Source organism: Budorcas taxicolor, chromosome 10 (genome assembly GCF_023091745.1).
Source record: "Budorcas taxicolor isolate Tak-1 chromosome 10, Takin1.1, whole genome shotgun sequence".
Taxonomy (NCBI): domain Eukaryota; kingdom Metazoa; phylum Chordata; class Mammalia; order Artiodactyla; family Bovidae; genus Budorcas; species Budorcas taxicolor.
The window spans coordinates 59,009,087-59,015,108 of NC_068919.1; positions in this window are offsets into that span (position 1 = coordinate 59,009,087).

The following is a 6,022-nucleotide window of genomic DNA, read 5'->3' on the forward strand; positions in this document are numbered from 1 at the left end:
TAGAAATGACATTTAGAAAGAAGACCAAAACAAAGAGTTGCTTTTTGACTAGCTAGTTATTCACTCATCTTAGCAGCAGAATTACTGAATAAAGACAACGAGGTTACAGACACTAAATTAATCCGCCAAGTATTTAGTGTGAAAATTACAGCACAGGTAAAGGAGATTTTTCTCTCCATCAAACATAATATTCTATAATAAATATGTGATGAGATGAATACTATTTACTATAACTACATATAAAATAAGATTGTGGTTGTCAGACTCTCAAGGGGATGACATAGAAACATGGTTAAAACCACATCAAAAATAAACTCAGAATGGATTAAAGACCTAAATGTGAGGCCAGAAACTATAAAACTCCTAGAGGAAAACACACGTAGAACACCCTCTGACATAAATCACAGCAAATCCTCTATGACCCACCTCCCAGAGTAATGGAAATAAAATCAAAAATAAACAAATGGGACCTAATTAAACTTAAAAAGCTTTTACACAAAGAAGGAAACTATATGCAAGGTGAAAAGACAGCCTTCAGAATAGGAGAAAATAATAGGAAATGAAACAATTGACAAAGAATTAATCTCCAAAATATATGAGCAACTCATGCAGCTCAATACCAAAAAAACAAACAATCCAATCAAAAAGTGGGCAAAAGACCTAAACAGACATTTCTCATAAGAAGAAATACAGATGGCTAATAAACACTTGAAAAGATGCTCAACATCACTCATTATTAGAGAAATGCAAATCAAAACCACAGTGAGGTACCATCTCACGCCAGTCAGAATGGCCATCATCAAAAAGTCCACAGGCAATAAAAGCTGGAGAGGGTGTGGAGAAAAGGGAACCCTCTTACACTGTTGGTGGGAATGCAAACTGGTATAGCCACTATGGAGAACAATGTGGAGATTCCTTAAAAAACTGAGTCTAGAACTGCCACATGACCCAGCAATCCCATTGCTGGGCATACACCCTGAGGAAACCAGAGCTGAAAGAGACACATGTACCCCAATGTTCACTGAAGCACTGTTTACAATAGCTAGGACAAGGAAGCAACCTAGATGTCCATCAACAGATGAATGGAAAAGGAAGTTACAGTACATATACACAATGGAATATTACTCAGCTATAAAAAAATGCATCTGAGTCAGTTCTAATAGGTGGATGAACCTGGAGCCTATTTTATACAGAGTGAAGTCAGTCAGAAAGAGAAAGACAAATACTGTATATTAACGCATATATATGAAATATAGAAAGACAGTACTGACAATCCTACATGCAGGGTAGGGAGCAAAGGAGACACAGATGTAAAGAACAGACTTTTGGACTCAGTGGAAGAAAGCAAGGGTGGGACAATTTGAGAATAGCATTGAAACATGTACATTACCATATGTAAAACACATGACCAGTCCAAGTTTGATGCATGAAACAGGGCACCCAAAGCCAGTGCTCTGGGACAACCCAGAGGGATAGGGTATGGAGGGAAAAGGGAGGGGGCTTCAGGATCGGGAGGACACATGTTTATCTGGGGCCGATTCATGTTGATGTATGGCAAAAACTATAATAATATGTAGTTATCCTCCAATTAAAAGAAATTAATCAAAATCATTTACAATATTGTGGTTTTTGCCATACATTGACATGAATCAGCCATGGGTGTACATGTTCCCCCCACCCCCCCATCTTGAACCCCCATCCCTCCTCCCTCCCTCTGGGTTGTCCCAGTGCACTGACTTTGAGTGCCCTGTTTCATGCATCCATCGAGCTTGGACTGGTCACCTGTTTTACATATGGTAATATACATGTTTCAATGCTATTCTCAAATCTTTATTCTCTCAAAAGTCTAAAAAAAAGAAACATGGTTAAAAACAATGTGGAGAGTAGTGCTTTGGTCCATCTCAGCAACCCCACTAAAAACTCAACATGAATATGCAGTGTCTGTGTAGATTAATATATTAGGTGTATGAACAGACTCATTCCACCTAGCTAATATTGTTCCTTTTTGTGAATTTATGGTAACTGGTATATACAAATAATCCCTAACTTTCTCCTTAACAACAAATGGTTGTTGTTAAGTATACACACTATTATCAGTAAATGTCTTTCCCTTCAAGGTTTTTATTAAATACAATGTAACAGGCAGCCTATAGTTTCAATTGCCACTTTAAACTAAGGTTGGACTTTTACTTAGAATTTACAATTTTGTATTCATTATATTTTGTCCTCCAACTCTTGTATTGACTTTTTACTTCTGCAAGCACATTTTTAATTTACAGAATCTTGTCTATTGCTGGTTCTTTTTCACACTATCCCATTCATGTCCTGTGAATACAATATACTTTTTTTTTTAAGATACTTAGTTTTCCTTTCATTCTGTTTCCTTTGGATTCCTCCCCTCCTTGTTAACTGGGCCCCTCTTTCTAATTTGGAGGCTTTCACTAAGTGTTATTGATGAGTGGTGATTTTTGGCTGGTGGTCTTGCAGGCTTACTAAGAGTTTAGCCAAACTCTTCACTAAGGGTCTTCTGTCAGCATTTGGAGGCAAAAATTTGGTAAAATTATCACTAGCAGTAACACAGAAGACAGAAAATGTACCTAATTCACTCACAGCACCAAGTGAGACTTTGAAGCAGAATTTTGAAAGAATAAGCTGGCTGCTATGAACTGCAATTTATAAGGTATTCTAACCGAAAGACGAATTCAAACATAAAGAAGTGGCTATACAAATATTACTAAGAGGGAATATAGAGTCTAGGCTGGAAAGTGAAACTGTTTTCACCAAATCAAATGCTGAATCATTAAATATAGCTTTAGGACAAACACCAAATTCAGGGTATTGCCATCACCATGGATGGCCTCAAGGTAAAAAAATCGCTTGCCAGTGCAAAAGAAGCGGGTCCGATCCCTAGGTCAGGAAGATCCCCCAGAGTAGGGAATGGCAATCCATTCCAGTATTCTTGCCGGGAAAATCCAATGGACAGAGGAACATGGAATGCTACAGTCCACATGGCTGTAATCAGACATAACTGAGTGACTGAGCACACACACATACACAAGGGAAAGGGCGTAACTATACAGTCATGTTGTACAACCTCTGACGGGATTAAAGAGATGCCTTTCAACTGAATCAAAGGGCTACTAGAAAGATTAAGGAAATTAGAAGACTGCTATGCTCAATACATGCACATTTCTACAAACTAGGCTGTGAGTACTTGGAGCATCTCAGGCTGAACTAATTAATGAATGTTTCTGTAATATACTTCCACTGAAGTTTTCTAGACCTTTACCCCCCAGCAGCTCCCAGATTTGGGAGAACCCCAATTACTTTATTAAATGTCTTCATTCATGCAATACTTTAATCTGCTTTCCTCACCACCTGGCTTCTCTAGAAAAGAGAGCCTGAGGCACAAATTAAATCTATTACTTTACTAGAACAGGCAATCCAGGCTGATGAGAGTAAAGATGTAAGGCTAACAAAGAATGGAAGCAAATGTAAATTGATAAACCAAACAGTATTTCATTTCTGGTTCATGATTTTAGTCTTGAAGAGACATTGCTGATAATTTGGCCAGTGCAGTTGCTTAGCTACATGGTACATACTCTGGGCAAGAGGGTGAAAAACTGTATCTCAAAATAGTCCATGAAAAAGGATAGGAATTCGTGTGAAAGCTTCTTCTAGCCCATTGATCCAAGTCTTGCAGACAACTGGCTCTCCCAGATTGCATCACCTAACCCTTTTGACAATCACTAGGGGAAACCCTGTGGCATGATGCTTCCTTGAGTCCAGAAGTGTTTGGATGGGCCAGAGATTCTGAGCATGTGGCTAGAGGACCTCAGGCAGAGCAATCACTCCAGCCTGCTAATACAGTGTCACTATATAGGGTGATAGCTATGGCAAGGTGGTTGGTGGCCTAGGAAACAGTGAGGCCAAGAAGGTGAGAAGCCACTTGAGAAAGGTGTCAGATACTATATCCAAAGATGAGATATCTATTGCTGTAAATACATAATGCTGTATCATAATAGCTATAAAGCTTCAGAGGCATAACAATGGACATCCCTTGTTCACACATCTATAATCGGATAGGTGTCAGGTTCTACCGATCTTGGCTGGGATGGTTCACATACCTGTGGGTTGACTGGCTACTAGCCAGTCTAAGACTGGATTCAGGTAGGGTGACCAGGGTAATCTGGCTCTGCTTCATGCATGTCTCACCCTCTAGGAAGCTAAGCCAGACATGTACGTGCATTTGGCGACAGCAGCAGCACAAGAGTAAGTGGGAATACACTAGATGTTTGGAAACACATACGGGCCACAAAGTACTTGAGAATGCACTTCAAAGGAGGATGAAAAAAACACCATGAATACAGGGAGGAGTAAAGAATTAAGGTGGCTTTTACAGTCTCTCAGACCAAAGATAAACAAGACAAGTATAGACAATTCATTGTTCAAACCGGTATTGTTTGGGGGGGAAGAATTTAAGATTTTTCTGGACTTAGCTATAAATTAGGCTCTTATGGAGTATGTGGGCTGTCTTTCTTAAGACAGCTATAAGACAGGAGCAAATGAGGTTTTTTTCCCTTCTCCCTTTTAACAATTATATTTTGTTGGTTTGTAGAGCCAGTTAAATGGCAATAGATTTTGGCTCAGGAAAACTCATATTTAGCCCAGAGAAATCCAACTTTGGCCCTGCTTAAATCAATTCAGGCCTTCCTCTGTTCCCAGGGCCAAGTTCTAAGCATGAAGAAATCCATTTTAATTCCATTCTTGTAAAATAACTGCTAGTCAGTTATTGCTTATTGACTAATACGCAAGTCAGATAGTTTATTTGGCTAAGACTATTGGGGCTAATAATGTTCAAACTTTATATAAGCCACATTCCTTTTAATGAAGAGTCTAATAAAATGGTGACCTCACTGAACCAAATCATAAGTCCCAGATTCGAGACAGGATTCTGCCACTAACTAGTTGGGTGACCCTATGGACTCGATGAACGTGAGTCTGCGTAAACTCTGGGAGTTGGTGACGGACAGGGAGGCCTGGCGTGCTGCGATTCATGGGGTTGCAAAGAGTCGGACACGACTGAGCGACTGAACTAAACTGAACATGGGCAAGTTACTTAATCTCATTAGGCCTCAACTGCCACAGATACATTAATCAGGGACTGCTCTAAATTACAATGTTTCAAAAGATCTATTGTCACAGTATGTTAGCAGGATTCCTTATTCAAAAAAAGTTTAAGAAATACTAACTTGAAGTTCAAAATGTTTATTGCAGGACTTTTCAGCACTTTCATTCTGTGCCTTTTGAATCTCTAACGGGGATATAACGTGCAGCAAACAAATTTTACCCACAACTTTTTTTTCATAAAACACGTCCCACTGAGTGTACTTGGGGAAACGTATTGCTAATTCTAGCACTCACGTGGGTGAAATTTATCCCTCTTTATGGGATAGTCAATATCCCATAAAGAGGACCAAGTGGGGACTTTTGAGAAAAACACCTCCTTTGTGGCTCAGTGGTAAAGAATTCACCTGCCAGTGCAGAAGCTGCAAGAGATGAAGGTTCTATCCCTGGGTCAGGAAGATCCCTTGAAGAAGGAAATGGCAACCCACTCTAGTATTTCTGCCTGGGAAATGCTATGGACAAGGAAGCCTAACAGGCTACATACAGCCTGTGGGGCTGGAGAGAGTCGGAAACGACTTAGCGACTGAACAGCGTACAAAAATCACTATTTACAAAGGTACAGGCAGAGTTTTGGAAAACCAAGGTGTAAATGACCTACTCTGGGGCTAGGAACACCTAGGAGGCCTTACTACGTAAATGAAGAGAGGTAAAAGGAGGAAGCATGGGTCTGAAATGAACCGGAGTAACTGCTGGGAAAAGGATGCCTGGTAAGATGACCTTCAGTAAAGGGACACAGCCACCCATGGTGGCCTGGCAGCAAAGCAGCCAGGGAGATAAACACCACAATTTCATTTTCCTTTCAACTTTCAACCTACTGCTGGTCCTTCTGTTTGCT